The sequence below is a fragment of the Rhinatrema bivittatum genome, chromosome 1 (genome assembly GCF_901001135.1).
Source record: "Rhinatrema bivittatum chromosome 1, aRhiBiv1.1, whole genome shotgun sequence".
NCBI classification, from domain to species: Eukaryota; Metazoa; Chordata; class Amphibia; order Gymnophiona; family Rhinatrematidae; genus Rhinatrema; species Rhinatrema bivittatum.
This window is the reverse complement of record NC_042615.1, coordinates 106,910,389-106,933,880: the sequence shown is the minus strand read 5'-3', so window position 1 is coordinate 106,933,880 and position 23,492 is coordinate 106,910,389.

Genomic DNA, 23,492 nt, shown 5'->3' with positions numbered 1-23,492 from the left:
TTAAAGACTCCACTAACTTCAAAACAGCAAAAGAAAATACAGCAAATCCCAACAATTATCTTAGGCATTATACCATTCAAAGAGACTAATTGAAGGGTACTTGCCAGGTTCTTATGGCCTGGATTGGCCACTATTGGAAACAGGATGCTGGGCTTGATGGACCCTTGGTCTGACCCAGTATGGCATGTTCTTATGTTCTTATGAGCACACTCAAAGGAGCAAGAGAAAGGGCCGCAACCTGTCCTCAGAGTTGGATTGACCCTTCACCCCACCAATTGGTCATGATGTCACTGGTAGGTGTGGTAATACCATCTGGGTCCTAAGGTGTAGGGCGAAAAGGGGTTGAAGATGGAAACAGGCTTGTCCTTCTGCTGCTATTTTTACTCTGTGCCAGGAAACTGGGCAGGTCCTTCACCCTGCTTACCAGCCACAATGTCATTGGTAGATGAGGTTTTGGGGTGTAGGGAGTAGGAATCCAAACCTGCAAAGACCTCCTTCTTGCTGCTGGCAGCTCCTCTTGCTTTTGTTTCTCATTTGTGCTGTCTTTTACCCTGCCAATTTTGTGATCGGTAGGTGAGACAACACTGGCTGGATCCTTAGGTGCAGGGGAAAGGGAAATTGATGTTGGAAACTGGTCCATTTGCTGGTGATGCCTCCTGCTGCTGTATTGTAAAAGTAAAATTGCAAACCTGAAAAGACTTCATTAGAGTCAAGGCCGGCTCTAGGGTAAATTCTACCTTGGGCAAAAATTGTTAGTAGCATCTCCCTCTTTCCTATAGTATTTCCCCAATTTCCTTCTCTCCATCCCCTACTCCAGGCTGACTTTCCCTTTCTACATCCATTCTCCCCTTCCCTCTTCATCCATTCTCTTCCCTCCCTCCCTACTGCTTTTCTCTCCTCCCTCCCTACTGGTTTTCTGTCTCACTCCCCAGAACTTCTCTTCCCCCTCCAGACATTCTCTCTTCACTCCCACTTTATGCCTCCAACCCAAGACTTCTCCTCCTCTGTCTGAACCTCAATGCCATATACAGTCTTTCACTTCCTGCTCATCCACTACTACCCCGTGTAAGTTTCAGTCTCCCTGTCTGCCCCATGACCCATGTGTAGTCTCCCTTACCTCTCCATTACCTCATATGATATGGGCCTCCTGCTCATGGCCCCCAGTTCTCTCCTCCTCCCAACACTCATGTTCACTGCTCCTCTCTGGGCCCCCTGCAGCTAGAAGGAACAGCACTTAATAGTGCATCAGCTTGCTCTGATACATAGGGCCTGTCTCGTGGTTTGAGCCATGAGATCCTATAATTTCATAGCTCATAGCTCAAGATTGGCCCAGATTGGCAGAGGAAGCTGATGTGCTATTAAATGATACCCCTCCTACAAGAAACATGCCCGGAAGGGTGTGTGTGTGTGTGTGTGTGTGTGTGTGTGTGTGTGTATGGGTTGGGGAGGGTGGGGACATAGAGCCAGACCAAGGCCACCAGCTTCTCTTATACTGGGCACCTATGATCTGTAGTGCTACCTTACTCAATGGCTGACCAGCTCAATAATTGATGTAGGTAGCACCTGAGGTGTCCCTCGTCTCATAGCACCCAGGGAGACCACTCAGCTTGCCCTATCCAAAGGCCAGCCCTGATTAGAATATAGAAACTTATTTATTTAAAAATATATTTAAAATCATTTGTTCATCACCTAATCCATGTTCCTTTTGCATCTCTTTCTCCCTGATAAAGATTCTTTGAAAGTTAAAGTTATTGGAATGTCTGTGTTCTGTCTTTCAAAACACATTTGATATATAAACTTTTCTAATACAAAACCATTTTGATGATTACCGGTAATTCTTTGAAAAAGTCTTGGAAAAGAATATGTATACAATAGCAGCTTTAAAGTTCCAAATACAGCCTGTACTAGTTGTCATAAGGGTGATGTCATCACTAATCTTGACAGGCTCCTTTCTCTAATGAGGCATCTTGTTGTTTCTCTTATGATATAATCCTGATTGTTATGACAACTGAGTGACTTTATCTAGCAATTACAACACTGCAATTGGTTTACTCTATAAATTATAGTCAGTAAGCTCAGCTACCTACTGTCTAGGCAATGTTATTGATAAAACATAACCAACTTTCTATGTGCTACTCAATCAACAACAGTGACATTTTATAGGAGTAAACAATTATTTACTATGACTTTTTTGAGAAAGAATCTTGCAAGTTTATTAATTCCTCAAAAAGCTATATAAGATAAAGAATATAATGTACTCAGTTTAAAAAATCTTTGCAAAATACTTTTCTAAAGTCTTCAGAAATATTTAATATTCTTTTTTTAATTCAGATACTCTCTGTCTCCACTATCTCCACTGGAAGACTATTCCATGCATATACCAACCTCATTCTATCCCCTTTTACCTTCATACCATAATCCCTTGTTCCAGAGTCTCTTTTTGGTTGAAAGAGACCCACCTCCTTTGCACTGACACCTTGGAAGTATTTAAATGTCTGTATCAAATCTCCCCTATCTTGCCATTCCTCTTGGGGTGTACATATTTAGATTTTTAAGTCTGTCCCCAAATGCTTTATAACAACGACTATTGACAATTTTAGTAGCCCCCCCTAGTTGGACCAACTCTATTCTGTTTATATCCTTTTGAAGGTATAGTCTCTCAGTAATTATATAGGGGCAATTTACCTCTTGTTTTTTCTCTGACCATTCCTCTCCCTCTGCACCCAAGTATCTTTCAGGCTTTTGCCGTTACCTTATCCACCTATTTTGCCACCTTAAGATCATCAGATATGATCATGCCCATATCCCGCTCTTGTTTTATGCATTGAAGAATTTCACCAACTAGACTGTACCACTCCCCCAGGCTTTTGCAGCCCAAATGCATGACTGCATTGTTTTAGCATTGAATCTTAGCTGTCAGACTGTAGACCAGGTACGGCCAACTCCAGTCCTCAAGAGTCACATACAGGCCATGTTTTCAGGATATCTACAATGAATGTGCATGAAATAGAATTTCATGCATTGCCTTCACTGTATGCAAATCTATCTCATGCATATTCATACATCTTTATTGACTATTCTTCTGCAATACTGTTTATCAAAATGTTAGGGAAGCTAATCAAATTGGTAGTGCAGTAATAATGGGAGACTTCAATTACCCCAATATAGACTGGGTAAATGTATCATCGGGTCACGCTAGAGAGATAACGTTCCTGGATGGAATAAATGATAGCTTTATGGAGCAATTGGTTCAGGAACCAACGAGAGAGGGAGCATTTTTAGATCTAATTCTCAGTGGAGCACAGGACTTGGTGAGAGAGGTATTGGTGATGGGGCCTCTTGGCAATAGTGATCATAATATGATCAAATTTGATTTAATGACTGGAAAAGGAACAGTGTGCAAATCCAAGGCTCTTGTGCTAAACTTTCAAAAGGGAAACTTTGATAAAATGAGAAAAATTGTTAGAAAAAAACTGAAAGGAGCAGCTACAAAAGTAAAAAATGTCCAAGAGGCGTGGTCATTGTTAAAAAATACCATTCTAGAAGCACAGTCCAGATGTATTCCACACATTAAGAAAGGTGGAAAGAAGGCAAAACGATTACCAGATTGGTTAAAAGGGGAGGTGAAAGAAGCTATTTTAGCCAAAAGATCTTCATTCAAAAATTGGAAGGATCCAACAGAAGAAAATAGGATAAAGCATAAATGTTGGCAAGTTAAATGTAAGACATTGATAAGACAGGCTAAGAGAGAATTTGAAAACAAGTTGGCTGTAGAGGCAAAAACTCACAGTAAAAACTTTTTAAAATATATCCGTTAGATGATCGAGGGGTTAAAGAGGCACTTAGAGAAGATAAGGTCATAGTGGAAAGATTAAATGATTTCTTTGCTTCGGTGTTTACTGAAGAGGATTTTGGGGAGGTACCCGTAATGGAGAAGGTTTTCATGGGCAATGATTCAGATGGACTGAATCAAATCACGGTGAACCTAGAAGATGTGGTAGGCCTGATTGACAAACTGAAGAGTAGTAAATCACCTGGACCAGATGGTATACACCCCAGAGTTCTGAAGGAACTAAAAAATGAAATTTCAGACCTATTAGTAAAAATTTGTAACTTATCATTAAAATCATCCATTGTACCTGAAGACTGGAGGATAGCAAATGTAACCCCAATATTTAAAAAGGGCTCCAGGGGCAATCCGGGAAACTACAGACCGGTTAGCCTGACTTCAGTGCCAGGAAAAATAGTTGAAAGTGTTCTAAACATCAAAATCACTGAACATATAGAAAGACATGGTTTAATGGAACAAAGTCAGCATGGCTTTACCCAAGGCAAGTCTTGCCTCACAAATCTGCTTCACTTTTTTGAAGGAGTTAATAAACATGTGGATAAAGGTGAAACGGTAGATATAGTATACTTGGATTTTCAGAAGGCGTTTGACAAAGTTCCTCATGAGAGGCTTCTAGGAAAAGTAAAAAGTCATGGGATAGGTAGTGATGTCCTTTCGTGGATTGCAAACTGGCTAAAAGACAGGAAACAGAGAGTAGGATTAAATGGGCAATTTTCTCAGTGGATGGGAGTGGACAGTGGAGTGCCTCAGGGATATGCATTGGGATCCTTACTTTTCAATATATTTATAAATGATCTGCAAAGAAATATGACGAGTGAGATAATCAAATTTGCAGATGACACAAAATTGTTCAGAGTAGTTAATTCACAAGCAGATTGTGATAAATTGCAGGAAGACCTTGTGAGACTGGAAAATTGGGCATCCAAATGGCAGATGAAATTTAATGTGGATAAGTGCAAGGTGATGCATATAGGGAAAAATAACCCATGCTATAATTACACAATGTTGGGTTCCATATTAGGTGCTACAACCCAAGAAAGAGATCTAGGTGTCATAGTGGATAACACATTGAAATTGTCGGTACAGTGTGCTGCGGCAGTCAAAAAAGCAAACAGAATGTTGGGAATTATTAGAAAGGGAATGGTGAATAAAACGGAAAATGTCATAATGCATCTGTATCGCTCCATAAGAACATAAGAACATAAGAAATTGCCATGCTGGGTCAGACCAAGGGTCCATCAAGCCCAGCATCCTGTTTCCAACAGAGGCCAAACCAGGCCACAAGAACCTGGCAATTACCCAAACACCTAGAAGATCCCATGCTACTGATGCAATTAATAGCAGTGACTATTCCCTATGTAAACTTGATTAATAGCAGTTAATGGACTTCTCTTCCAAGAACTTATCCAAACCTTTTTTGAACCCAGCTACACTAACTGCACTAACCACATGCTCTGGCAACAAATTCCAGAGATTTATTGTGCGTTGAGTGAAAAAGAATTTTCTCCGATTAGTCTTAAATGTGCTACTTGCTAACTTCATGGAATGCCCCCTAGTCCTTCTATTATTCGAAAGTGTAAATAACCGAGTCACATCTACTCGTTCAAGACCTCTCATGATCTTAAAGACCTCTATGATATCCCCCCTCAGCCGTCTCTTCTCCAAGCTGAACAGCCCTAACCTCTTCAGCCTTTCCTCATAGGGGAGCTGTTCCATCCCCTTTATCATTTTGGTTGCCCTTCTCTGTACCTTCTCCATTGCAACTATATCTTTTTTGAGATACGGCGACCAGAATTGTACACAGTATTCAAGGTGTGGTCTCACCATGGAGCGATATAGAGGCATTATGACATTTTCCGTTTTATTAACCATTCCCTTCCTAATAATTCCTAACATTTTATTTGCTTTTTTGACTGCTGCAGCACACTGAGCTGACGATTTCAATGTATTATCTACTATGACGCCTAGATCTCTTTCTTGGGTGGTAGCTCCTAATATGGAACCTAACATCGTGTAACTACAGCTAGGGTTATTTTTCCCTATATGCAACACCTTGCACTTGTCCACATTAAATTTCATCTGCCATTTGGATGCCCAATCTTCCAGTCTTGCAAGGTCCTCCTGTAATGTATCACAGTCTGCTTGTGATTTAACTACTCTGAATAATTTTGTATCATCTGCAAATTTGATAACATCACTCATCGTATTCCTTTCCAGATCATTGATATATATATTGAAAAGCACCGGTCCAAGTACAGATCCCTGAGGCACTCCACTGTTTACCCTTTTCCACTGAGAAAATTGACCATTTAGTCCTACTCTCTGTTTCCTGTCTTTTAACCAGTTTGTAATCCACGAAAGGACATCGCCTCCTATCCCATGACTTTTTAGTTTTCGTAGAAGCCTCTCATGAGGGACTTTGTCAAACGCCTTCTGAAAATCCAAATACACTACATCTACCGGTTCACCTTTATCCACATGTTTATTAACCCCTTCAAAAAAATGAAGCAGGTTTGTTAGGCAAGACTTCCCTTGGGTAAATCCATGTTGACTGTGTCCCATTAAATCATGTCTTTCTATATGCTCTACAATTTTGATCTTGAGGATAGTTTCCACTATTTTTCCCGGCACTGAAGTTAGGCTCACTGGTCTATAGTTACCCGGATCACCCCTGGAGCCTTTTTTAAATATTGGGGTTACATTGGCCACCCTCCAGTCTTCAGGTACAATGGATGATTTTAATGATAGGTTACAAATTTTAACTAATAGGTCAGAAATTTCATTTTTGAGTTCCTTTAGTACCCTGGGATGCATACCATCCGGTCCAGGTGACTTGCTACTCTTTAGTTTGTCAATCTGGCCTACTACATCTTCCAGGTTGACAGTGATTTCGTTCAGTTCGTCTGACTCATCACCCCTGAAAACCAACTCCGGAACTGGTATCTCCCCAACATCCTCACTAGTAAACACAGAAGCAAAGAATTCATTTAGTCTTTCTGCAATGGCCTTATCTTCCCTAAGAGCCCCTTTAACCCCTCGGTCATCTAATGGTCCAACCGACTCCCTCACAGGTTTCTTGCTTTGGATATATTTAAAAAAGTTTTTATTATGAGTTTTTGCCTCTATGGCCAACTTCATTTCAAATTCTCTCTTCGCTTGTTTTATCAATGTTTTACACTTAACTTGACAATGCTTATGTTTTATCCTATTTTCTTCAGATGGATCTTTCTTCCAATTTTTGAAGGATGATTTTTTGGCTAAAATAGCCTCTTTCACCTCACCTTTTAACCATGACGGTAATCGTTTTGCCTTCCTTCCTCCTTTCTTAATGCGTGGAATACATATGGACTGCGCCTCTAGGATTGTATTTTTAAACAATGTCCAAGCCTGTTGAACACTTTTAACCTTTGCAGCTGCACCTTTCAGTTTTTTTCTGACTATTTTCCTCATTTTATCAAAGTTTCCCTTTTGAAAGTTTAGTGTTAGAGCTGCAGATTTACTTATTGTCCCCCTACCAGTTATTAGTTTAAATTTGATCATGTTATGATCACTGTTGCCAAGTGGCCCCACCACCGTTACCTCTCTCACCAAATCCTGTGTTCCACTAAGAATTAAATCTAAAATAGCTCCCTCTCTTGTTGGTTCCTGAACCAATTGCTCCATGAAACAATCATTTATTACATCCAGGAACTTTATATCTCTAGCAAGTCCTGATGTTACATTTACCCAATCAATATTGGGGTAATTGAAATCTCCCATTATTATTGCACTGCCAAATTGGTTTGCTTCCCTGATTTCTCTTAGCATTTCATCATCTGTCTGACCATTTTGTCCAGGTGGACGGTAGTATACTCCTATCACTATACTCTTACCCAACACACATGGGATTTCTACCCATATAGATTCTACTGAGCATTTAGTCTCTTGTATGATCTTTAGCCTGTTGGACTCTATACCCTCCCGGACATAAAGGTGAGACTGCACCTTGAATACTGTGTACAATTTGGCTCTTTAAACATTGACACTATGGGGCGGATTTTAAAAGCCCTGCTCGCGTAAATCCGCCTGGATTTACGCGAGCAGGGCCTTGCACGCCGGTGCGCCTATGTTTCATAGGCCTACCGGAGCGCGCAGAGCCCCGGGACTCGCATAAGTCCCGGGGTTTTTCAAGGGGGGCGTGTCGGGGGCGTGTTGATCGGCACGGCGTTTTGGGGGCAGGACGCGGCATTTCGGGGGCGGGCCCGGGGGCGTGGTTTCGGCCCGGGGCGGTCCGGGGGCATGGCCGTGCCCTCCGGAACCGCCCCAGGTCGCGTCTCGGTGCGCCAGCGGGCCGCTAGCACGCCGAGACATGACCTGGGGGCGGTTCCAGAGGGTGCGGCCACGCCACTGGACCGCCCTGGGCCGAAACCATGCCCCCGGGCCCGCCTCAGAAACACCGCGTCCCGCCCCCAAAACGCCGCGCCGATCCAACACGCCCCCCTCGAAAAACCCCAGGACTTACGTGAGTCCCGGGGCTCTGCGCGCGCCGGTAGGCCTATGGAACATAGGTGCACCGGCGCGCAAGGCCCTGCTCGCGTAAATCCGGGCGGATTTACGCGAGCATGGCTTTTAAAATCTGCCCCAGTTTGTAGAGCTGTCTAATAAACTAACCCCATCATTTTCAGTCATAGCATTCTAGCTCTTCTTCAACTGTCCATTGCAATAATTTGTTAGAAAACTTTATCTTATATTAAATACCATAATATTATTGCTCTAGAGATTATACATTTCATGGCTCTTTTGTTTTCGTTCTGGGGGTGGGCCATTTTGGGTCCATCCCTGGATTGTTTTGTTTTTTATTTTAATTTGTTGCTGTTTCCATAAAAAAAAAAAAAATAATAATACAAATTCAGAGACCTCCACCACCACTGGACCACTCGCCCACTCCACGAGCCCCCCTCACAGGACTCAATGAAAACCCCAGGTGGTCTAGAGGGGGCCTGGGAGCAATTTCCCACTTGCAGGCTGTGACTGCCTTCATTCAAAATGGTGCCAGCCTCCCTTTGCCCTTTAACTTGTCACAGGGGCAGCCCTTGTCACATGGTAGGTGCAAAGGGTAGCTGGCCCCACTAGACCACCAGATGTTTGTGGTGAATCCTGGGGGGTCAGGAGAGTTGGCAGGATATCCTCTGGGGAGGGGGCTCTGCTGGGGGGAGGCTCTGTTTTATATAAATTGGAAGGGTTGGAGAGGATTCTGGGTTTTTTCTCCCCTTGCATTTTTTTTAAACCCCCAAAAAACGATAGGAAAAGCAACACACAATTTTGTGTTTTTTCCTGTCATTTTTTTGTTTTTCCCAAAATGCACCAAACTAGGAAATATTGGCTGTATTCCCTATTTCATTGCAAGTGACTTCTCACCCCTAGCCTAAACCATACCCCATCTACACAGTTACCATGCTATAATAAGAACATGTGCCGCAAATGGATAGAAAAGAAATTCATGGTTGATGCCTATTAAATTTGTGAATGGAAATCAGGCTCCAGAACTGGTCTCTTAGTCCAACATATCCATCAAGGCACTCCACCAGTCATCATGGCAGCCCCTCTTATTCAGACTCTCTGTTCCAGTAGTCAAGAGGTAGGCTGCTTAAATTATTATCTTAAATCAGGAACAGGGTGTCCACAGGTTCCTCATCAGGCATTGTGCAACACTTTCATTGATTCCCTAGGAAAACCAATGAGATTATTTTAATATGAATATATTTATTCACTAAAGTTGATGAATATCTTTCTACTGAATTTGGATAAATTGAGTTCTAAATCTATCACTTTATAAAATTGTTTTAACTGTGATGTAAGAGTTCCAGAGTATTTTATTTATAGTAAAAAAAAAATTGTATGTTAGTATAACCAATTTAAAAAAAATAAAATGTATTTCATTGAAATTCTTCCATAATAGCTGTCATTAAAATGTGTCTACAATGGTAACAATGTTCTTAAGTGCTCAATATCAATTCCCCCCCCCCTGAAATGGAATATAGTAGAACAAATATAAATAAGATTAATATTCCTACCTGCTATGGTTCCTTTCCTGGAATTGGAGTGTTCACTGCAATAGAAGTCATCATTCACAGCTAACCTAGTATATACTTCTTTGTCATTTCTAATTTACAAATTTAGGATGCATGAAATAACACGGTATTAGAAATGGTACAGTGCTACTATGGTAGCATTTATAATAACTTCTCAAAATAAATGAGTTAGAAGAAAAATAGAAAATAGGTGCAAAAAAAATAAAGTAGAAATGTCTAAAGTCTCCTAAGTTGAACTTGAATCAGATGGATTGAACTTGGTTTAAATTAAATAACATCTGTGAATCTCCGTAAGTTTCTCTAGAAAAATATTGGGCAGATCTAAATATGTAGTCTGAGGCAGGTTTTTCTTGGTTTTGTGTCAGCTTTCTTCAAATCTACCAAAATGTTTTTCTGATCTTCCTCTATTGTACACTTTTCCTCTGGGTAATTTATATAAAAAAATTCCTCTTTTTAGTTTATACCCAGCATTTCTCCCTCCCATTTCCAACTACAATGTTCTACAATAATTCAAACAGTCATCAAAGCCAGCACAGCTATTACCCAAACACTAAGCTTCCTGGCCTTTTTGGCAGGCTCTGGGATGCCCCCCGGTACAAATTTGGTGAACATGAATAACATGTAGTCTTCCGGAGAGATCTGGTTACTTGAGTGTCTGCATTTCTGCTAGGACTTCTAGAGGTCAAAATTCAAAACTAAACATTTAAATGGATAACTTGGAGTTAGTTGGATAACTTGTGAATTAAATGGATAACCTGACATTTATATGGATAAATTGTGCATTATCTATCTAAATGGCTTTGAATATTGACCTCCTAGTTTTTGGTGAATTTTCATTCTGGCAAACAGATTCAGCTACTAATTAATTCTATCATTGCAGTCTATCAAACAGTTTCAGCTATGTGAGTGCCTGTTTTGCAGCTAGGACTTCTAATTCTTAGGGATGTGCATTTGTTTCAGACAAATGCAACACTGCAACAAATGAGGACATTTTTTTTTATTATTTCCTAATGAAATGAACCAAAATTAGTTCAAAAATCCCCAACCTTTTTTGGGGGGGTATTTTCATATTTGTGGCATTTGGAAAAAATAGGTCTCCAGTGGCCCTGGCTGAGCCTCCCCAGGCCCCTTTGATCTCCACTCCTAAGTCAAAAAATGGATCCAGCCCATCCAGGGCCTTCCCAGGGCTAGCCCAAACAAGGTCTGCCCAGAATCAACCCAGCAGAGCTGGCCTGGGAAGGGGATGGCGCTAGGGCTGAATCCCTTCCCTCGTTTAAAGATTCCAGGGCCAGGGCCATTTAAAGATTCCAGAGCCCACTCTTGGCCACACTTACCACCTTCCTGCATCCTCATTGAAAAAGGGCACCCACCCAGGTCTTAGTGCTTTGAAAATGATACCCTCTTCCTGGAGGTCACTGCCAAAGTGACATCTCATTGGCATCTTCCTCTGGTGCAGCTAGTGCCATTTTGATGAACAGACATTTATTGATTTCTTGATGTTGCACCAGAGTCTACCTGTTCAGAGATTTTCTTGATCCTTTTTTCTAGAATTTCCTTTACATAGAGCAAGTTTTGATTCTTGTGTATTAATAACTTTTAGATACTTGGATGTCTCTATCAAATCTCCCTATATTTCCTCTTCCCTAAAGTATACATATTTGGATCCCTAAGTTTCATCTCATAGGACTTCCGGAACAGATACCATACCAGTGACTTTGGCTACTGCTTTTTTCCACTGCTTTATTACCATGAAAATATCAAATATAATTGTGCCACACAATTTAATTCTTTTAAGCAGATAATAAACATTTTGCCATGCCTTTAGAGATCAGATTACAAAGAGACATCAAAATTTTTAGAAAAATTTTAAAAACCTGGCTCTTTAAACAAGCTTATCACAAAGAGAATGGAGAACAGAATCCAGAAAAGTGTAGGGAGCAGACAATAGAACACCCACACACAGCACTTTAACCAATATGTGCATATTTTTCATTTTTATCTCACCGCTAAAGGATAAGATACACCGCTAAAGGATAAGATGCAATTATAAAACTTTGCTTGTAATTAAAAATGATACAGGTAGAAAAGGACAAGATTTATCACATTCACCAAATATTATTCATTATAATGTTATGTAACCGAAACTTCATGGCACCTGTTTAGATATAATTCAATTCAATTTTCAACATTAATTCATGTGCATTACTGTAAACCATTGTGATGGTATTTAACTTAACGATGGTATAGAAAAGATTTTAAATAAATAAATAAATACATACATAATAAATAAAGCCTAGGGATGTGCAGAGGGACACCATACATTGCATTCGATATTTGTATTCGTCAGGGGGCAGATACGTTGCATTTGGCAAGGGGGGCCCCCTGATACATTCATGCATTAATTCTTATTCGTTTCCTGGCTAAAATTGAATTAACTACAACCCCCCACCCTCCTGACCCCCCCAAGACTTACCAAAACTCCCTGGTGGTCCAGTGGGGGTCCGGGAGCGACCTCCTGCACTCGGGCTGTTGGCTGCCAGTATTCAAAATGGTGCCGATAGCCTTTGCACTCACTGTGTCACAAGATGGCACTGGCCGTCCATTGCTCCTACCATGTGACAGGGGCTGATCAATGGCACCGGTAGCCCCTGTGACATAGAAGGTTAAAGGCTATCGGTGCCATTTTGAATACCGGCAGCCAAGGGCATGAGTGCAGGAGATGGCTCCCAGACCCCCCGCTGGACCAGGGAGTTTTGGTAAGTCTTGAGGAGGTCAGGAGGGTGGGGGGTTTGTTTAAATTTGCTCCTTTAGATGGCCGAATAATTCAGCGAAGATTTGTTGTATTCGTGGGGAATCGCGATACGTTTCGCTTCCCCAAGAATACAACGAATATGGCCCTATAACTTGCGGATTACCAATACGTAGGAAATGAATGCACATCCCTAAAAAGCCTCTCTCCTGTTCTTTGGACATCAGCAAATCATTCCCCAACATGTATTGCCCCTTACATTTCTGCACCCAAAATGCCTAACTGTATTTTTTTAGTATTGGAATTTAGCATTCAAGGAGCCAATCATTCTTCATAAGAACATTAGAACATAAGACTTGCCATGCTGTTCAGCCTAAGGTTCCATCAAGGCCAGTATCTTTTTTCCAACTGTGGCCAACCCAGGTTACAAGCAGGGCCAGCGGGAGGCATTAGGCAGATTAGAAGGCTGCCTAGGGCGACGGATGTAAGCAAGGTGCCACGGTGGATGTGAGGGCACCATTTTTTAAAGTGAATGAGTCACATGGTGCAATGTGTAGACTGGCGAAATCATGGAGTGAGAGAGATCATGTAGTAGGGTGATGTCACTGCCTAGGGCACCTGAACATTCTTGTATCGCCACTGGATAAGAACATCTGGCAGGATCCCAAGGCTAGATAGATACCAAGCTGCTTATCCCAAGAATAAGCAGTGGGTATCTGCCACTCCACCTTGATAAAGTTTTAAGGACTTTTCCTCCAAAAAATTGTCCAAACCATTTTTAAACGCAGCTATACTAATAGCTTTATCCATATATTCTGGCAACAAATTCCAGAACTTAATTATACATTGAGTAAAAAAATATTTTCTCTTATTTATTTTAAACGTATTACCTAGTTACTTCATTGAGTGTCCCCTAGTCTTTGTAATTTTTGAAAGAATAAAGAACTGATTCACGTTAACTCATTCAATTCCACTCATTTTATAAACCTCTATCATATCTCTCCTTAGCTGTCTCTTTTCCAAGCTGAAGATTCTTAATGGCTTTCCTTATATGTGAATGGTTCCATCCCCTTTATCATTTTGGTCACTCTTCTCTGTACCTTTTCAAATTCTGCCTTATCCTTTTTGAGATGTGGTGACCAGAAGTGAACACAATACTCAAGATGAGGTCACAACATGGAGAACTACAGAAGCATTGTAATATTCTGTTTGTTGCACTCGGGTGTTTTAGTGTGCCCTTGGGCCTCAGCCCGACACCAGGGTTGATGGACCCGAACCGAGGGTTGATGGTGTGTTCCACCATGGTTGACAGTCTTACCCCTGCCAGGCCTGCAAGCTCCCAAGGCCAACAACAGGAAGATGTTGGAATGTGAATGGTCCTCCGACCATTCCGAGCCCATTCGGACCTGCCGCTTGGATCGGCATGGAGCAGCAGACCTGGACTGAGGATGAGGGCAGACGGAAACCTTGACATGAAGACATGGCAGACTTGGGTCGATGTGACGGCATCACAGACGAAGACTTGGGTTGATGCAACAGCATCACAGTCGAAAACTTGGGTTGATGCAACGGCATCACAGATGAGACTTGGGTTGATGCAACGGCATCACAAACATGACAAGGAACTTGAAATCCAAACAAGACAAGACGCAAGGCAGGAGGACATTGGCACTGTCTCTCAGGGCACCCTACTCAGTCCACCCGCGGAACTGAGTCGCGGATCACCCTGTCCCACTAAGCGCCCTACACAGCCCGAAGAGGCTGGTCACAGACCACGCTGGGAGCGGGACAAGCGCAGGAGGGATCCAGTCGAGGTGGAACTCCGACGACGGAGCCGATGTCATCCGAAGCACCAACATGGTTGGCAGGACAAGACTGCTCAGGAGCTCAGGACACCAGTCCACCTGCAGGCCTCTCCAACCCAGGAAAGACGTTGACCAAGGGAGCAGGACCGACAGGACCAGAAGGCTCAGGAGCACAGACGTGAACACCAAAGAGGGCAGGACACCAGGAGCCGAAACAACAGGAGATGAACACCGGGACACCTGGACGAGGACCTCAGGCACGAAGACATAGCATGAAGACATAACTTGACATGGCGAGACGAAACGAAGAGGAGCTCCACAAAGAAGACCTGACGGAGCTCTGGCAGGCAGGAGGCTCCAGAGAGAAGTAACTCCGATGCAAGGCGAAGACATACTGTGAAGACAGCCCTTTTATAGGGCTGGAGCAGGAAGTCCACTCTCTAGGTGGGGCCAGCACACTTCCTGTGTCTGGCCCTTTAAATGACATGAAGGAACGTGCACTGGCGCCTAAGGGAAGCAACAGGAGAGCTGTGCAGGACCGCATACAGTGGCCTGCACCGACGTTAGCGTGAGAGATGCAAGGCTGGGCCTGAGGAGCAGGCCCGATGATGGCAGCGGCTCCAGCCGCTGCAGGAGGTCCCAGGGGCGGCTCCAGCTTCCACTCCATCCCGGGGATGTGGTCTCCATGCCGTGAAGACCATAATGACGTCGGGAGCGGCATCGGCCACGAAGAGGAAGACAGACATGTCCGCGGCAAAGGGCAGCTTGATGGGCGGCCTCCGGGCCGCAGGAAGCAAACCAGTCCGCGGCTCCGGCCGCGTGAGCAGGCCCGACGGCGGCGTCCATGCCATGTCAGGTGAAGCAGCAAACAGCAGCGGGTGAGTGCCTGCTCGCGGGGGGGAACCGCAGGCAGGGTTCATAACACTGTTTTATTCTCCATTCTTTTCATAATAATCCCTAGCATTCTATTTGTTTTCTTGGCTGCTGTGGCACACTGAGCAGAAGATTTCAACATATTATCAACGATGATACTTGGATCCTTTTCCTGAATGGTAACTCCTAATGTGGAACCTTGCATTCGGCAGCTATAATTTGGATCACTCTTCCCTAAGTGCATCACTTTGCACTTGTCCATATTCTAAAGATCAAAATCATTGAGTATATAGAAAGACATGGTTTAATGGAACACAGTCAACATGGATTTACCCAAGGGAAGTTTAGCCTAACAAACCTGCTTCATTTTTTTGAAGGGGTTAATAAACATGTGGATAAAGGTGAACCGGTAGATGTAGTGTATTTGGATTTTCAGAAGGCGTTTGACAAAGTCCCTCATGAGAGACTTCTAAGAAAACTAAAAAGTCATGGGATAGGAGGCGATGTCCTTTCATGGATTACAAACTGGTTAAAAGACAGGAAACAGAGAGTAGGATTAAATGGTCAATTTCCTCAGTGGAAAAGGGTAAACAGTGGAGTGCCTCAGGGATCTGTACTTGGATCGGTGCTTTTCAATATATATATAAATGATCTGGAAAGGCATAAGACAAGTGAGGTTATCAAATTTGCAGACGATACAAAATAATTCAGAGTAGTTAAATCACAAGCGGATTGTGATAAATTGAAGGAGGACCTTGCCAGACTGGAAGATTGGGCATCAAAATGGCAGATGAAATTTAATGTGGACAAGTGCAAGGTGTTGCATATAGGGAAAAATAACTCTTGCTGTAGTTACACGATGTTAGGTTCCATATTAGGAACTACCACCCAGGAAAAAGATCTAGGTATCATAGTGGATAATACCTTAAAATCATCGGCTCAGTGTGCTGCAGCAGTCAAAAAAGCAAACAGAATGTTAGGAGTTATTAGGAAGGGAATGGTTAATAAAACAGAAAATGTCATAATGCCTCTGTATCGCTCCTTGGTGAGCCTGCACCTTGAATACTGTGTACAATTCTGGTCGCCACATCTCAAAAAAGATATATTTGCGATGGAGAAGGTACAGAGAAATGCAAACAAATATTAAAGGGGATGGAACAGCTCCCCTATGAGGAAAGGCTGAAGAGGTTAGGGCTGTTCAGCTTGGAGAAGAGATGGCTGAGGGGGGATATGATAGAGGTCTTTAAGATCATGAGAGATCTTGAACGAGTAGATGTGAATCGGTTATTTACACTTTCGGATAATAGGACTAGGGGGTATTCCATAAAGTTAGCAAGTAGCACATTTAAGACTAATTGGAGAAAATTATTCTTCACTCAACACACAATTAAGCTCTGGAATTTGTTGCCAGAGGATGTGATTAGTGCAGTTAGTGTAGCTAGGTTCAAAAAATATTTGGATAAGTTCTTGGAGGAGAAGTCAATTAACTACTATTAATCAAGTTTACTTAGGGAATAGCCACTGCTATTAATTGCATCAGTAGCATGTGATCTTCTTGGTATTTGGGTAACTGCCAGGTTCTTGTAACCTGGTTTGGCCTCTGTTGGAAACAGGATGCTGGGCTTGATGGACCCTTGGTCTGACCCAGCATGCGACTTCTATGTTCTTATGTTTTTAAATGTCATTTTCCATTTGCATACCCAGTCTCCCAGTTTTGAAAGGTCCTCTTTCAATTTCTCAAAATCCTCTTGTAATTTAACAACTTTGAATAATTTAATGTCATCAGAAAATTTGATCACTTCACTTGTTTTTCCCATTTCCAGGTCATTTATGAATATATTAAAAAGCAGTGGGCTAAAACAGATCCCTGGGGCAATCCACTATTCACCTTTCTCCATTTGGAAAATTGTCCATTTAACCCTACTCTCTGTTTTCTATCGTTTAACCAGTTGGCAATCCTTAGTAGAACACTGCCCCCATCCCATGACTTTTTAATTTCCTAAGAAGTGTCTCATGATGGACTTTGTCAAATGTTCTCTGGAAATCCAGAAACACTATATCAACTTGTTCACCTTTATCCACATGTTTATTCACATCTTCACAAAATGTGGAAAAATTGTTGAGGCAAGACTTCCCTTGGCTAAATCCATGTTGACTTTATCCTATTAAATTATGCCTAGCTATCAGGCCAATTCAGTATGGTTCGCTCAGGCCAAGCGCACCGTTAGCCCCCGTTTAGACGCGCATTTTTGACGTGCTATTAATACCCCTTATGCAGTAAGGGGTATTAATAGCACGTGGAAAACATGCATCCAACCCCCCCCCCCCTCTGAATCTAATAGCATGCTCAACATGCAAATGCATGTTGATGAGCCTATTAGTTAGTCCCACTCGATACAGAAAGTAAAATGTGCAGCCAAGCCGAACATTTTACTCTCAGAAATTAATGCCTGCCCAAAGGCAGGAATTAATTTTGGCCAACACCGAGAAAGTGTACAGAAAAGCAGAAAAAACTGCTTTTCTGTACACCCTCTGACTTAATATCATAGCGATATTAAGTCGGAGGCCCCAAAAATAAAAACAAAAAAAAATCTGCCCGTGGTCTGCGGGTTGGAAAACAGATGCTCAATTTTTCCAGTGTCTGTGTTCCAAACCCATGGCTATGTGAGTTTGACCACCGACGCCAGTGAAATTAAGCGTCATCTGTCAAACCCGCTGACAACCGCCGCTTCTGCCAAAAAGGAGGCACTAAGGATGCACTAGTGTCCCTAGTGCCTTCTTATTAGTGCAGGTCCTCATTTGCATACTGAATTGCATGCCCAGGAGAGTAGTCTGGGCGCGCATTGGGAGTGCGGGCGCTCACCTCAGAGCGCCAGCTCTCCCGCGCAGTTTACTGAATTGGCCTGTATATGTTTAGCAATTTTGTTCTTTATGATAATTTCTAGAGATGTGAATCGTGTCCTCGATCGTCTTAACGATCGATTTCGGCTGGGAGGGGGAGGGAATCGTATTGTTGCCGTTTGGGGGGGTAAAATATCGTGAAAATCGTAAAAAATCGAAAAAACGTAAAATCGCAAAACCGGCACATTAAAACCCCCTAAAACCCACCCCCGACCCTTTAAATTAAATCCCCCACCCTCCCGAACCCCCCCCCCCCAAATGACTTAAATAACCTGCGGGTCCAGCGGCGGTCCGGAACGGCAGCGGTCCGGAACGGGCTCCTGCTACTGAATCTTGTTGTCTTCGGCCGGCGCCATTTTCCAAAATGGCGCCGAAAAATGGCGGCGGCCATAGACGAACACGATTGGACGGCAGGAGGTCCTTCCGGACCCCCGCTGGACTTTTGGCAAGTCTTGTGGGGGTCAGGAGGCCCCCCCCAAGCTGGCCAAAAGTTCCTGGAGGTCCAGCGGGGGTCAGGGAGCGATTTCCCGCCGCGAATCGTTTTCGTACGGAAAATGGCGCCGGCAGGAGATCGACTGCAGGAGGTCGTTCAGCGAGGCGCCGGAACCCTCGCTGAACGACCTCCTGCAGTCGATCTCCTGCCGGCGCCATTTTCCGTACGAAAACGATTTGCGGCGGGAAATCGCTCCCTGACCCCCGCTGGACCTCCAGGAACTTTTGGCCAGCTTGGGGGGGGCCTCCTGACCCCCACAAGACTTGCCAAAAGTCCAGCGGGGGTCCGGAAGGACCTCCTGCCGTCCAATCGTGTTCGTCTATGGCCGCCGCCATTTTTCGGCGCCATTTTGGAAAATGGCGCCGGCCGAAGACAACAAGATTCAGTAGCAGGAGCCCGTTCCGGACCGCTGCCGTTCCGGATCGCCGCTGGACCCGCAGGTTATTTAAGTCATTTGGGGGGGGGTTCGGGAGGGGGGGGGATTTAATTTAAAGGGTCGGGGGTGGGTTTTAGGGGGTTTTAGTGTGCCGGCTCACGATTCTAACGATTTATAACGATAAATCGTTAGAATCTCTATTGTATTGTGTTCCATAACGGTTTAAGACGATATTAAAATTATCGGACGATAATTTTAATCGTCCTAAAACGATTCACATCCCTAATAATTTCTACCATTTTGCCTGGCACAGACATCAGACTCAATGGTCTGTAGTTTCCTGATCCCTTTTTAAAAATTGGTGTTACATTGGCAACCCTCCAGCCTTCAGGTACCATAGATGATGTTAATGATTGTTTACAAATTTCCAATAGCAGATTTGCAATTTCATTTCTTTCAGGACTCCTTGATGTATACCATCTGGTCCAGGTGATTTGCTATTCTTTAGTTTATCAATTTTCCCTATCTTTGAGGTTCACTGAGATTTCTTTCATTTCCTCTGAATCATCACCTATGAATATCATTTCTTGCATGGGTATCTCTCTTATGTCTTCTTCAGTGAATACCGAAGCAAAGAATTCATTTAGTCTCTCTGCTATGACTTTGTCATCACTAAATGCCACTTTTACCCCTTGATCATCTAATGGTCCTACTGACTCTCTCACAGGCATTTTACTTTGAAGCTATCTGAAAATGTTTATTATGAGGTTTTGCTACTACTGCAAGTTTCTTTTCAAATTCTCTCTTTGCATTCCTTATCATTGATTTGCATCTAACATGCCAGTGCTTATGCTGTTTTCTGTTTTTTTTTTTCATTTGGGTTCCTTTTGCATTTCTTGAAAGATGTTCTTTTAGCTCTTATAGTCTTCCTCACCTCACCTTTTATTAACCATAACTATAATTGTTAGACTTCCTTCCACGTTTTCTAAGGCATGAAATATATCTGGTTTTCCAAGATGGTATTTTTAAACAATGGCCATACCTGACCTAAACTTTTAACCTTTGCAGTTGCTCCTTTCAGTTTCTTCCTAACCATTTTCCTCATTTTAACATAGTCAGCTTTTTAAAGTTAAATGTGGTTGCAGTAGATTTCCTTGGTGCCTTCCCTCTAAGGTCTGGATATTAAATAGTTTTCCCTCTTGTTGGTTCTTGTATCAGTTGCTCATGAAGCAGTCATTTATTTCACCTAGGAACTTTACTTCTCTAGAATGTCCTAATGTGATATTCACCAGTCAATACTAGGGTAACTGATATCACCCGTTATTATTGTGCTGCTGATTTTGTTAGCTTCCCTAATTTATTTTAGCATTTTATTGTCTGTTCATTCTGGCCAGGTGGATGGTAATACACTCCCACTGTTAATTTATTCCCTTTTTCACCTGGAATTTCTATTCATTAAGATTCAACATTGCATTTTGTTTCCTGCAGAATTTTTATCCTGTTTGTCTCATTGCCCTCTTTCATACAATTTGATCCATCCTATCATTTCAATATAATTTGTACCCTGGTATCACAGTGTCCCATTGCTTATCCTTCTTCCACCAGATCTCTTAGATGCCAATTATATGTACCTCTTCATCCAATGCTATATTTCCCTGTTTTCTTATTATCCTTTTAAGATACATCATTCTGAACCATTTGCTTCTGAGTGACTGTTTGTTTTCCCCATCATATTGTTTAAAAGCTGTGCTATCTCCTTTTTAAACATTAGTGCAGCAGCCTGATTTCACTCCTCTTAAGATGGAGCCCATCTTTTCAAAAAAGGCTTCCCTTCCCCAAAATGATACCCAGTTCCTACAAACCTAAAACCTTATTCCCTGCATCATATTCTCATTCACGTATTGAGACTATGGAGCACTGCCTGCCTCTGGGGTCCTGCATGTGGAATAAGAGCACTTCTGAGAATGATGCCCTGGAGGTTCTGGATTTCAACTTTCTAACTAAAATCCTAAATTTGGTTTCCAGAACCTCACTCCTGTATCATTGGTACCTGTAGATACCAACATTGGTTTCCTATATTATTGGTACCCATATGTACCAAGATTGACAACTCCTACCCAGCACTATCTAAAATCCTATCTATGGGATACATGAGGTCCCCTACCTTTCACAAGACAGGCAAGTTACCGAGCAATCCTCACATCAATCAGCCACCCAGCTAACAACCTTTCTAATATTAGAATCACCAGTACAACAAATCATCCTTACCCTTCCCTCTTGGGCACGGGCCCTGGAGACCTATCCTCAGTGTGAGAGGATACTACATCACCTTAAGAGTATATCCAAACTACAGGATTGCTTCAAGCCTCATCAAGGGGATACTCAACTTCCAGGTGACCTTTCTCCTCCAAGGCAACCCAGGGGCTGCCAGATTGGAGGTGGGACTTCTCTACTATGTCCCTGAAGGTCTCTTTTATATACCTCTCTGTCTTCCTCCTCTAGGTCTGCCACTCTAGCCTCCAAATATTGGACTCATTCTCTGAGAGCTAAGAGTTCTTTGCACTAAGGTATATATACAAACTCTCACCAGCTGGGAGATAATCATACACGTGGCACTCAGTGCAAAAGACTGGAAAGCCTCCCTCTTGCTGCTGGACTATTTTCTGCATTTTAATTTAGTTGGTTTGTTATCAAGTTTACATTTCTAAGGGAGTAGAGATTTAAACCGTCTTCCCGGCTGGAACCATGTGGGTAGCAGAGAGAAGTATCTTAGAAGGATCAATAATAGGATGTGGAGTGACAAAGACATCTTCCATTGAGAAGGAACGGGAGAGTACGTCAGTGTGAGTGTTCTTGTCCGCTGGGCGATACTTCAAAAGGAATTTGAAGCAGTTGAAAAATAGGAACCATCGAGCTTGTCTGTGGTTCAGACATTATGCATGATATAAGTATTCAAGGTTATTGTGGTCAGTATAAACCATAATTTGATGTGCACCTTCGAGCCATGGGCACCATTCCTCAAATGCCAATTTAATTGCTAGTAGCTCCTTGTCTCCAGACTTGTAGTTTCGCTCTACAGGGAAGAAGCATCAAGAAAAAAACGAACAAGGATGTAAGGTGTGGTTGTCCGAGTGTTGACTAAGGACATCACCAACCCCGACGTCAGAGGCATCCACCTCGATGATGAAGGGTCATCGAGGATCTGGGTAGCGTAGGCTCGGCTCTAGAAGAAATGCCTTCTTGAGCTCCTGGAAGATGGTTACGGCTTCTGGAGACCATTGAGAGGGGTTGGCTCCCTTTCTCTTCATGGAGGTAAGAGGCGCGGTCATGGTGGAATAGTGATGAATGAAGGATCTGTAGTAGTTGGTGAATACGAGGAATCTTCGCAGAGCTTTAAGACCAGTAGGTTGGGGCCAGTCCTGAATACTCTTGGTTTTCTGCTGATCCATCTGGAACCCCTGACTGGATACCACGTAGCCTAAAAAGGGGACAGATTCCTGGTGAAAGGAGCATTTTTCCAATTTGGTGTTTAAGTGGTTATCTCTTAGTCTCTGCAGAACCATAGTGATGTCCAATTGATGGGTCTTGACATCTTGAGAAAAGACCAGTATGTCATCTAGATATGCTACTACACAGCTGTACAGCATGTCCCTGAAGATTTCATTCATCATGTTTTGAAATACGGCTGGGGCATTGCAAAGGCCAAAGGGCATGACTAAATATTCAAAATGGCCATTGCGTGTATTAAATGTTGTCTTCCATTCATCGCCCTGGCATATTCTAACCAAATTGTATGCCCCTCTGAGGTCCAGTTTAGTGAATATTTTGGCTCCTTGGAGTCTATCACAGAGTTCAGAGATCAGTGGCAATGGGTAGCGGTCCTTCATAGTGATCTCATTCAGGCATGGGTGAAGGAAACAGTCCTTCTTACTGATAAAAAAAGAACCTGGCCCCAGCAGGAGATTTAGAAGGCCAAATGAAGCCCTTCGCCAAGTTCTCTTGAGTAAAGGTAGACATAGCCTTGGTTTCCAACAAAGAAAGTGGGTACACCCTTCCTCTGGGAGACTCGGTATTGGGTAATAGGTTTATGGCACAGTCAAAAGATTGATGAGGTGGTAGAGTGTCTGCTACTTTTTTCGAGAATACGTCTTGAAAGGATGAGTACTGTAGTGGTAGGCCTGGAAGAGAGGTGATAGTGGTCAGGCAAGGCATAGGAGTCACCACTTTGAGGCACTTTCCATGGCAGGACTTACCCCATTGGGACAGTTGCAAGGTACTCCAGTTGAATTGGGGTGTGTGCATTTGTAACCATGGCAGTCCGAGCACCACCGGGTGTATTACCTTGTCTAGGACTAAAAACAAAATGGTCTCTGT